At 39.2% G+C, this 12638-nt stretch overlaps 1 protein-coding gene across 4 annotated transcripts in view; it reads left to right on the forward strand.

Moving 5' to 3' along the window:
- Nucleotides 1-12638, forward strand: part of Arhgap6 (Rho GTPase activating protein 6) — a 434648-nt gene that overhangs the window by 129247 nt on the left and 292763 nt on the right. The window contains exons 1-4 of one of the 4 annotated variants that reach the window (XM_070040893.1): nucleotides 1029-1154; nucleotides 1732-1834; nucleotides 2258-2417; nucleotides 6728-7041. The exons of 1 other annotated variant lie outside the window; for it this stretch is intronic. The gene's annotated coding sequence lies outside the window, so the exon portion shown is untranslated. Of the gene's footprint in view, nucleotides 1-1028; nucleotides 1155-1731; nucleotides 1835-2257; nucleotides 2418-6727; nucleotides 7042-12638 lie in introns of those variants that run through there. 2 more of the 4 variants (XM_070040892.1, XM_070040894.1) reach the window with 2 other exon arrangements.

Genomic DNA, 12638 nt, shown 5'->3' on the forward strand with positions numbered 1-12638 from the left:
TCAGCATGCCATAGGCCTGATTCTGAGGTGAGTCCCGGGTTGGAACAACCCCAGATGTTCCAATTCAGTCTGTTTCTATGCCCTAGGGATGTTGATGTCTGTATTGATAGTGTCTATGTCACTATCAGCTCCCATGTGCAGACAGTGTGTACTCATGGGAAGAAAAGAGAGCAGTTCTACTTTTATTTTAGTTTGAAGGAAAGCTTTCCCTCAACTCCTCTTGTAGATCTCTTGGGTCTCATTGAGTCCTGCAGCCATATCCACAGTACATTTCATCTAAGAAAGCATGAGTCACAGGACTTTTGAACTCAGCGATGGCAGCAATGAAGGGCAAAAAGTGGAGCAAAGGTTGGTAACAAAGTCGCTCTCGAGGAGACAAAAAGCACCTGCCACAGGCACCAATTACTAAGGTACAGGCTTTCTGTATCCTGACATGGCTGACTTGTTTTGCCTTTTGTCTCTAGTCTCCTTTCTTAAAATAATCACTCATAATGTACTATGATATTTCTGAGTCTTCAAGTGGTTCAAATATTATTGTACAAAATAAAATGCTAATATAGTTCCTGAAGGTCCCTGACGTTCTCTATCATGTCTGTAATTATTTGTAGTCCAAAATTGCCTAAATAAGTTCAAATTACCAAGCTAGCCATAAAATCCTAATCTTAGATCTTCCACCTGTACATCTTTGGCTATTGTTTTTAGTTCATCAAGCAAGAATGACTAGCTCTTTTACAGACCATTAACTTCCAAACATCGAAGTCATTGCTTTAGACACACAAAGATAATCACAAAAAATAAAAATAATAATATGAGCTCTCCTTTGATCTTCATTCATTCCCGGTAAGAACATAAAGGATGATGGACTGACTTCAAAAGAGGGTCTTTGTAATCAAAGTAGGAGTCTTTGCCCTTAGGCATCTTTGGCTATGAGATTTTCAGGCATCCTTCCAAGTCTAGGAAGTCTGGTGAGCCATCTCCCACAGGTGAAGAGCCAATTTAACTGACTCTGGAACCTGTGTGAAATTACTCCAAATCAGCTCAGTCCTTTTAGCAGTCACATTGTAGATTGCTCTTGTAGAACTTCCTTCTACACTCACAGGAGCAAAATTACTACTGCCTTCTCTTGTAATTTGCTCTTGGTAGTACGGACTCAAGTAAGTACATCTTTATTTACCCTTTTCAAATTAAATCTTATTCGCCCACCTGCCATGATTTTCTGAATCTTGCCTATCATCTTTCTTTGTCACTCTCATATGCTGCTTAATGTTAACCACAATTTGGTAGATCCTGCCCAGGCATTCCAACCGAGCCACAACTCTATTAAGTCCCTAGTGGTCTCACCATTATGGGGGATGTTAAAAGAAAACAAGTTAGAGAGCAGGCTGTGATTTTTGTTAGTTCAATTGATACATTGATCCTCAATCTGGCTGTGAGGTGACATTTGACAGTGTCTGAAATGAATACATCCCAGGGAGGCTGATAAATATTCTTCAACAAAGAGGATACTGCCTTCCTTGCAATAAAGATGAGCCAACTGCAAAGCTCTGTGCTCTGATGTTGTGAACCTCTGATTGAACAAGTGGAATCCAGTTTTCTATAGCTTTTTCTGCCTGATATTACTTTCTACAAAATGGTTTTCTGTTTGAATGTTGAGTCCTTCAAATTTTCACCTACGTTTATGCCATTTCTTTATTATGCAATTCTTTATGCTATTACATCTGGATCCCACAGCTGAGCCAACCCTCAGCCAACTCATCTGGGGCCCAGATACCTTCCATACTCCAAGCTGCTGGCAGGTGAGAACTGACACAGAGTCACATCAACGGATAGAAAGGTATGGAAACTTGTCAGCACTTCGAATGGGTTTTTGTCACCATGTCACCACCATGAATAATATCTCACTGCCTATGTCATTCTCAGCAGGCTTTCAAAGTGCTAGTCTTGAGCATTCAGTTAGCAAAGTCTAGATCCTATAATTAAGATCGTCTCTGGACCAGGGGATTCATGTCTATTGCTATTGGAATCCACACTGTAATTTCTGCCTTTCATTGCCATGTTGATTCTCCAGAAATAACCACTTGGAATATTTTGCTGAAAATCTTTGCAACCATTTTCAACATGTATACAGACACACATATCAAGTGTTATACTTCTTAGATTTTAATGTACCTATGTGTTATACTTGCCTAAGCAGCTACAAAGGTGCTTATTTAGTGGCTTAAAGAATAATGTAACTTGTTTCTCTTCTGCATCACAGTCCAATGTACACAACCCAGGTTGGTGGACCTCTCTGCTCTAGACAGTCTGCTGGGGATCCGGGATAAGTATTGCTCTGTCATCTTCAACATGTCAGAGTCCATGTAAAAGAGTGAAATAGATCATGAAGACAGACAGCCTGACTGAAAGGAAAGGTTTGGGTAAGAACTTCCATGCATAGTCACACTATGGGGCTGGGAATTGATGTATCACAATAATTGTCCAGTGGTAAGAGCCTATTCACCTCTGCCTCTGTCTGTCTCTGTCTCTCTGTCTCTCTTTCTGTTTCTCTCTCTCATGCTGTTGATGTTAGCAATGCTTCTTGTGAACACACTCAATCCATGGGTTATGCTTTTTTGACTCCCCTCAACAAGTGTAGAAATCTTTCAAGCTAAATTTTTGATAACTTTAGGCCATTTAACTACTGATTAAATGCTCACCACATACAGTTCAATGGGTATTAATGGTCTTTAAATGGCAGGCTGTGATTTCCTTGTTTGATCCATGCTTTTCTAGTATGGCAATTTACATCCAGATAGAGTGTTTGGTTTGTAATTCTCAAAAACTGTCTATTAAGGACTTGTTGATTTGTTCTGTTTATTATTGCACTGTTAAATAACAAGGGTAGTAAAAATGATACATTACAAATTGTATTCTATTTTCCAAGAACTGGAGACAAGGGCTAAATTCCTGTGCAGTCTGTGGCTGGCTTGCTTTTACACTGTTGACATTCCTCAGAGGAAGCGAGGACGGGTGATGAATAGGGTGATACTCAGTACCCGTTTCACTTCGTCCTCTTCACTGTTCCATTCCCATCCTTTACTGGTCATCTTTGGCTTTACAATGTCGGCATATTCTTTCTATAAAAAAGTGGCTAGGGATTTTGTTTAATGCCTTGATATACTGTGCGTAGGTTTCTTATCCACAATAAGATCTAATTCATATTTAAGTCATTTTACTATGGTTTCCTTTTACCTCCTAGCCAAGATTCAAAAAGCAACAAGAAAATATAAAAACCCGGTAATAGTGGATCCACTTCTAGGCTTGGACCTCCCCACGTGTGAATTGGCAGACTTTTCACCTGCATTTCCTACACCTTGAAAATATGATGCCTGTTCCATTCTCCGTGGTCTTGTCTTTACTGTGGCCTAACTATTGATTTCCTTGATTCCCTTGTTCTCCTCCCAAATACAGTATGGAGAAAAGGAAACTGGTGCTGTTATGGTGCCTATCTCTTCCTCTTCCTTTCCCAAAGTCACCTGAGGTCAAAACCGTCTCTAAACTGGAGATTAACACCCTATTGCTCATAGGCCAAATTTGACCTATATGCCAGCTACTAAAAATAAACTTTTACTGGTATACAGCCATACTCGTTTACATATGATCTACTATAGTTTTGAACTGCAAAGGCAGAGTTGGGTTGTTGCTACAGAGATGGTCTAACCTACAAGGCTGAAAATATTTATATCTAAATCTTCACAATGGCTGACCTGTGTTCTAGACTAAAAAGGGCCAGGCTTACTTCTTTTTCTTTCTTGACTTCCCACCGCCCCCCCCCCCCGCCCCATACTGGGTTTATAAATTCATGTCCTTTTACTTTCTAGGATAGTGCTCTAATACTTGAGTCACACCCATAGCCTTTTTTGCTTTTGCACATATTTAAGATAGGGTCTTGCTTTTTGCCCAGACTGGCCTTGGACCACGATCCTCTTTTGTCCACTCGCGGAGTAGCTGGGATTACAGCCATGCACTACCATGCCTAGTTCTTGTTTCTTGTTTTTATGTCTTTGAAAGTCCCAACAATTTCCATTCCATATCCTCTTTTCTACTTTTTTTTATTGTAAAGGTGTTGTACTAAGGGGTTACAGTTACGTACGTAGCAAAATGAGTACAATTCTTGTCGAACATTGTTACCTTATCCTCTTTTCTTTCTTCCATTTCTCAGCTTTGTAACTCTTTTTTTATTTACACACTTGAGTTGATATAGACATCTCCTAACTGATTTTTTTTTCAGCTATTCAGAGTTTTTCTACTTTGAAGCACTTGGTACATTGTTGTTATTTGAACATCCAAGGCTCTTGCCTTGCTTTGCCTCAATTTTCTCTTTCTTTCTTTATGTTCTTCAGTAGGAACTTATCTTTCCTAACAAGATGATAGCAATTGCTACCTTAAAGACTTTATCTAGTTTTGTGTGTTGAATGTTTAACTCTTTTAACAATGCTTATACATTGTCTTGTTTCAATAGTTATCTTCTACCATATGTAAGCATTAGATCTTCCAGAGACTACAAAATAATTGTACACAAGAATTGTGTCATATGCTCAGGTCTAGTAGAATGACTCTCCTTGGGATGAGCAGAACAAAGTAGTAGAAAAAGTATTAACAATTTGCTGGAGCTCTGAAAAAAATGGCTTCATCGTTAAGTTTTGATTTATTTGATGTCATTTTTAGTGGCGATGGCTTTAAAATTTCATTTTAAATTCAAACTTGCAAGCATAGTTTCTTTTTTATTGTCAAGGTGATGTACAGAGGGGTTACAGTTACATAAGTAAGGTAATGAGCACATTTCTTTTTGAACAGTGTTACCCGCTCCCTTGTTTTCTCAGTTTCAATGAACTTTTCTACTAAACCATTTGAGAGTAGGTTGCCCCGATGATACCCCATCACTCCAGATACTTTAGCGTGTAACTCCTAGTAATAATGACCACCACATAGCCATCAGAATCAGGAGGCTGATTGATGTTAGTCCATGACTACCATCAAATCCTCATGCCTTAGCAAGGCTCACCAACTGTTTCAATATTCTCATTTATTCCAAAACGATCCAGCCAAGAACCTTGAATTGTATTTTGTATTTTCAAATCCCCTGAATCTCTTTCAACCTGTAACTGTCTGCTTTATGACCCTTAATTGAATTATTGAGGAAAGGAAGTTTCATGCATTTCTCACCATATAAAATTTTAATTGATTTATTTTTTCATTGTCTGTTTTTCCTCTTGACTAGTCCCATTCAATGGTATATTACCAGAATAATGCCCTTCAGAATAAATACTCAAATATTATCCATTGAATGAGTAAATCAGTGAGTGAATGGATGAATAAGTGAATACACGAAGACCTAAAGTTTCTACGCTTCCAAAAATAAACCTTAATATCCTTAAACATTTCTTTTTGCTTTTCAATTCATGTGGTTTCACCCATGGTAACCCAATGACTGTTTTGACTTTTCTACCTGACCTAGTATGATGTCCAGGCCAGTTTATTTTCAGGTCACTCTAACCCAGACTTTTTTTCTGACAAGACGATGGCCAAAACATCATTTTTCCTTATTAGGATATGGCTCGTGAGTTTGTGTTAGACTCAGATTTCCTCCCTCTCAACTTTCTCTTGTTTCCATCCCCTAGTCAAACTTAATCCTGTGCCTAATAGTTACTTCTGCATACTGAGATCAAAATGAGCTGCAGCTTCTTTTGTTATTAAATAAGATATCTGCTCGGTAGGGCTCCTTCCACACATAAAGATCTGGGGAGCACTTCTGTAAGTGGTAGAGAGAGGGTACTCAGGCATCTAGATGCCCTGGGGCCAGGAAGTAGCACTCAGTACTCTGGTCCTCTCTCCAAATAGCTAAATCATTGGGAGAAATAATCCCTTCTTCTTGAACCTGAAAATTGGGCAAATGGAAGAGCTATGCTCACTGATCCTCAGTTATCACTAGGAAAATGAGTGATGTGTCTGAATGAACATTGCACAATATAAAATGATACCCATTTAGCACTTACTGATTCAAGAATACTCAAATGAACCTGCTACCAAATGTCAAATTTCAAATTTTATTATAGTTATGCGTGTGAAAGAGAGACTAAAGTGGATAAGAACTTTTTAAAAAACCATCTTTCATGACTAAGAGCTGCCTTGGGGGCTAAGAAGGGAGATAAACACTATGTAAGCTCAGAATATTTTTTGAAATTAAGTGGCATATCCTGTAATTTTGTTTCTGATGCATTCACCTCTAATGTTCACCTCTGCTAAAATATCTGTGCCTGTGCACATTTTGAAGCAATTTTTCCCCTTCTTCCTCTCTTCTAAGACTGATAAATCATCACTTATTCTGAAAGACCAAGCAGAAAGAAAATTTAAAGTTTCTATGAAATTTGCAGCCATTTTCTAGTGAGTTTATTAAAATAGTGACATGTATTAGATTACATGTTTACCTTTTGTCTCCACTGTAGATTGAGATCTTTCTCCCAAGGAATGAAAGACACATTTCATTTTGTTCTCTCTTGCTTATGACAAGGATAGCAAATGTACAGAAGACAAGTGAATACACTAATTAGTTCCTGGCCTCGTGGATTTTATATTATGTGTCTTTTCATTTCACTAGTTTCATACTTCACTAGTACTTACCAAAAGAGTTACTAAGAGCAGGACTACAAACAGGCATACTTAAGAACCAATTTCTGTTTCTCCACAGAGCTATTTGATTTTGGACAATTCACCCAACTTTTTGGAGTTTTTCTGTTTTAAAATTGGAACAAGCCGGGCATCGGTGGCTCATGCGTATAATCCTAGCTACTCAGGAGGCAGAGATCTGAGGATCGAGGTTCAACGCCAGCCCAGGCAGGAAAGTCCATGAAACTCTTACCTCCAATAAACCACCAGAAAACCGGAAGTGGTGCTGTGGCTCAAGTGGTAGAATGCTCCCCTTGAGCTGAAGAGCTGAGGGATAGCGCTCAGGCTCAGAGTTCAAGCCCCACGACTAACCAAAAAAAAAAAAAAATTGAAACAGTAAGAACCTCCTTAATTTTTCTCTTATTTTTAAAACAGTTTTATTGGTATTACTAAGGTACATAAAAGGGCTCCTCTTATGTTTAAGTGACAAATGTCATAATGCAAACTAAAGGCTAAACAGAATGTTTTATGACAAGAAGTAGCACACTTTAGGTATTTTTCAAATGAAGTATGATTCCATAGATATCTTGATAAATGAAAGCTCCATACACTTTTCTGGATAATAAAGTGAACCACTTGTTTTCTTTCCTTTTCTTTTCCCTTTCTTTGTTTTGTTTTCTTTTTTAGAAAGGGCCTCATTATGTGCCCCAGGTTGGGGTTGAACATGGGGTTCTCCAGCCTCTGCCTCCTGAGTGCTGGAATTACCTCTTTTATTTCTTTTTTCTCCTCTTTTGTCCTTCCTCTTTGCCTTATTTCTCTTTCTTATTAGAATTCTCTTGCCCACTGTCTTTTCCTGTCTCTTTCTCCTTCCTTCCCCTCTCCTTGTGCTATTTACCATTTCTGAGCACAGCTGCTGCACATACCAGGGCAAGGTTGGATCAATCACATGCCAAAGTCTTTTTAGAAGACACCAGTTTTCCAGCTTAGGCACAGTGTCTTCTAGGACACAACCCAAACATACCATTAAGCATCTTTGCAGATAAGGCTGGAATACTTCATTCTCTAAGCTTTTTAAATTTAAGAGTAAAACCAAGCACTTCAGAAATGTTATTTCAAACCATTTTCATGGCTGTCCTGCACAGCAGGAATAATTATTTCCACTTAAAAAATAAAGCAGTAGAAACAATTGTTACTACCAATAGAGCAGTCTCTCTGATCACTTTTATTCTCCCGGTCGGTTCATGTCCTCCCACTGCAGATGTCTTTCTTCCTCCAGTTAGGGAGGATAAGCAGTAGCCAACAGAAACATGCCTTCTTATATCTCAGGGTTCCAAAAGAACTAGAAGCTTTCCTATTACAGTATGCGATTCCCTGGGAAGGCTATGATTGGCGGTCATCTCAAGATGTTCTTATTTTTTTATTGTGAAAATACCGTACAATTACATGGGCAAGGTAATGAGTTCATTCCTCATCAAGCATTGTTGCCTCTTCCTTTGTTTCCCCTTCCCATTCCTTCCTATCTCCCCCCCACCCCCCGCCCGCCAAGGTTGTAAAGTTCGTTTTTCCACATAATGACTTGTGCATCTCATTGTTGCAATGGGTCCACCTGTATCCCTATTTAAACGATTTGTTTTTTCCCTTCCCCTCCACAAAGTATACCAACCTTAAATACAGTGAAAGCAGGGGTTATACTGTGGGGGAGGAACATACAAAGCAACAAAGAAATCATCTTATAAATATGTTAGAAACAGAAAGAAAGAAAAACCATTTGAGTCCTTATCTTGGGATTCATTTCACCTAACATCAACTTATCTGACCGTCTCTGCTTGTCTCAGACATATACTAGTTCTTGCAAATAAGGGAAACCATGGGACCTATGTTTCTTTGGGCCTGGCTTACTTCACTTAATAGAATTTTTTCCAAGATGTTCTTATCAGTAAAGAAACGAGCATTTAGCAAGGACTTTCACAGAGCTAAAAGTGCAGAAGTAAGGAGCTGTTGGGTTGATTTGGTGACTCAGTGCATCAGGAACTGGGTGATGTATTGTGAGCCTGTTGAGTTCATGCTTGGGACGCCAGGTACTTATTGCTTCTCTGGGTATCACTTCTTCTTCCCACTGTCAAGGGAAGGGGCATCTCTCTTTGACAGTGCTTCCTTTTGTGTTAATAGAACTCTATGTGAAAAGCTTCTGTGTATTTGTCTTTATGATCTACTAGTGGAAGAAGGTCACATGCCCACTCCAAGAACAATCACTAACAGAAAAACAGGTTAGTATGAGTAACCATGAGATATCTGAGTCACATCTTTATCTTTTAGACATAATGAGCACAGTGAAACTGGTTACATTCCCCCAGCTATGGTCTCTAAGACTAAGATTAATATGTCACACATTGATCAGAGAATATTCTCAGGGGGGAAAAAAAGGTAGGGGAAAGTGGAAGAGGAAGAAAGGAAGGCCCCACAAGGATTCAAGGAAAAGCTGCCTTTAATTCCAGAAAGCAACTAAAAGCTAACCACATAGAAGAGAACTGGGGACAATTTAGACTAATTTCAGCACTGGTATCCCTACCAGGAGTGCATCTTCAAGTCTGTAGGGAGATATATAAACTTCTAAGAACTTCTGGCTTACTATGTGAACAGGTCAAGATGGTTCTGGAAACCTAAATGTGGTGCTCCAGCCAGATTAAGGCTGGCTGTTTAGAATAAGAACCCTCCAGAGTCTCTGAGCATAACACTAGGAAACAGACAAGAAAGAATATGAGCAAAGATTAAGAGGAATTACTACAGGTTCCAGAGCCAGGGAGAACATGTCCGCTGTTTGGGGGACATCATGTAAATTGGGACCATGTGGTATGGCCCCTTAGATAGTGAATCTTGAGAGGTAAGAATCTTAGCATACACCAGCTCACCACACATTCCCTCCATTCTAGGACACCTCCAGGAAGAGCCTTATATGTGAACAAGAGTGTAAGCTGTGCAGTTTCTACGTGGTATCGTCTGGATTTCCTTCTTTCATTCTAACTGCAGCTAGTGTATTCCAGCTGTCAGAGACGACTTTTAGTGTGGCTTCTTCCAATTTTAGATAACTTTTAACTCTCGTTAGCTTGGTGTCAGCTTTATCCACTCTAAGCACTATTGACTTTGGGGCCAGATTATTCTTTTGGACGATTGTCCTGTGCACTGTAGAATGGTTAGTGGTATTGTTGGCCTCTACCCATGTGATGCTAATATCTGCCCCCAGTTATGACCAAGTATGCTGCAGACTTTGTTAATCATCTCTGGTTGAGAACCTCTGACTTAACAGTATTGGCCTCTACCATTCCATGTTTGCACCTAGTACACAGGAGGGAATGTTCTTGGCATCATGAGATTCTGTGAACTTTGTGGTTGTTTGTCAGATTTAGACTACCAATGCTTTTATTCTTCGTTGCTTAGTGAGTTAATTTGACATTTATGCCTTGACATCACTTCATCAAAAGTATGCATGCTTTATCTGAAATTGAGAGTTGACTGCATGTCATGTGGCTTATTTGGCAATAGTACTTGGAATGCAGTCTTTCTTTAGGGACTTCATTATGGAAATGCCTCCCATTACAGAATTCTAGTGCACTCCCGTGTGCTCAGTTGATTCTTCAACCATGGAATACCTTTTCTACTGCCTGATTGGCATCTACTGCAGTCACCGCAGGCCCACCAATTGGATTGTTTCCATGACAGCACTATAATCATTGCGGCTGCTCCTATCACTCGCTGTCCTTTCCTTTGTTCAGCTTTTTGTCCTTCCTCTCTCCGCACTCATCATATGATCTTGGATTGAGGCCCAAAGCAATTGTGTGTGGGTATGCATGCATGTGAGGAAAAAAAATCTTGCTCTCCCTAAAGAGAAGCTCATGGGAATGGAATAACTGAGTAATAAAATTGCAGAGGATCCTGGGGTGAGGAATTCTCCAGCATTCTACTGTAGCCTCTGTTCTGAGAACCTCCAGTCAACATAGCCATGAAAATAGTAGAGGCAAGGGAAACATTCTCTGTAAATAATGACACTCCAAGAGGATCTTAGTAGTTTGTATTTTTAAAGACTGGATCAAGTTAACCCTGAGTGTGTTGAACATCATTTGGGGCTTTTTTTTTTTCTAAAAGATTTTGATTATGAGTATGATCACAGACTTAAAAAGCAGCTGTCTTTTGCGGTGTTTGAAGAAAACAAACCTCAACATAAGAAAGAAGTGTTGTTTATCATTTTTCTGAGCTCTGCTAACCCTATGTTAGAAAGGAGCTTTTGGCGGCTAAGAGAATTGCAGCAAGTACATATTATGGGAACTGAATCCAAAAGATTCAGATAAATCTATGTCCATTCAGTGGCCCAGGGAAAATTGGAGGGTATCGTGTGTGCATTTCTGAGTTCTCTCTGGGTGTCTCTGTTCATTGAACTAGAAAAATTGGGAGGGGCAAGCAGCTAATACAATTAAGCTTAAATATTGTATTTCTAAAGCATGGCTTTAAGATATAATTCATCAGCCCAACAATTCACATACTTGAAATATAGAACTAAATGGTTTGTCGTATATTTACCAAATCATACAAACATCATCACAATTAGAACATTGAGAGCCCAATGGAAGAAGAAGCTTGTTAACCATTAGACGTCCCTGCCTTGGAGTCCCTCACTCCCACTCCAGTCCTAGGCTACCATTAATCTACTTGCTGTCTGTATGGAATTACCTGTTTTGGATATGGCATATTAGTAGAATCAGAAAATATGTAAATTTTTGTTTCTGTGAATTTAATATTATATCTCAAAATATTTGCTTAACATAAGATTATTAAATCTTACTCCTATATAGTTTTTATAAAATATGTACTACAATATACTGTCATCAGTTTAGTTTTTATATATAGACGTACCATCCTTTTGGAGTTGTACTTCCTGTGTGGTAAAGAAGAGGTACAACTTCATTCTTTTCCATATGGATATTCACTTATCCCAACACCATCAATTGAAAAGACTATTTTTCCTCATTGAATTTTCTTGCCATCCTTGTTGAAAATCAATTGGCCAGAATGCAGTAGTTTCATTCCATAATCTTGAGCCTATTCCTTTGTTGTATGTTTGTGCGTAAGCCTATGCCAAAATACACACTATTCTTTAGTAGCGGAGTAGCATTGTGAGGTTGATCATTGTCAGAAAGCATTTCTTCTTCTAATTCATTCATTCTGGGTGCCTGGGTATTCTGTTCTAAGATGTCATACTGCTCCTTCTGTGAAATCTATGCTGTCCTGCTCACCTCTGCCCCAGGTGAGAAGGCAGAGCAGACTTCAGTAAGGGGGTGCTCTTTGGAGGATCATTCTTATTTCTCTTTGGGGGATCATTCTTGTTTCTCTACTAGTGTTTTATTTCCTTATATCTATAACAAATGACATTTTGATTTTAAGAACACATAGAAGCAAGCAAAAACTTTTTTTCGAGCTGCCTTTTTAAAGGCTTTGACTATATTCATAGACTATAGTTCTCTTGGACCCCATTTCTGACCAGAGTGTTACCCCCCAGAGACTCCTATGAAACTCTCCAACTAGCCTGTCTATTTAGATATGGAGGGAACTCTAGGCACATCAATCTATAGATATAATCCTCAACAAAATATATAAACAATGTAAGAAGAACTGATTGATTGCTATTGCTCAGATAGAGCTGTCCTATCAAAGCTGTCAGCCCCAAGACTCAGGAGTACTAGCTTCCAGAAATGATGACACTACTCAATGTGTCCAGTATCAGAAGTCTTTGAAGCTGGATTGTGATGAGCTGCACTGAGGCCCTTGTCTGTGTGGGCCTTCCCCACATTTTCTGACTGCAACAGTAAAACGCTACAGGCGATACACTGCTTCTTGTGTGGCAAGCACTGTTTGTCCAAAGGCCTGTGAGAAACCTCCTCATATATACAGCCCTCAAGCTCAGGACCCCGCATGTCAGATTAACTGTGACCGCAGAGTACACG

Source organism: Dipodomys merriami, unplaced genomic scaffold, assembly GCF_024711535.1.
Source record: "Dipodomys merriami isolate MVZ:Mamm:240054 unplaced genomic scaffold, mDipMer1.0.p SCAF_3, whole genome shotgun sequence".
Classification (NCBI taxonomy): Eukaryota; Metazoa; Chordata; class Mammalia; order Rodentia; family Heteromyidae; genus Dipodomys; species Dipodomys merriami.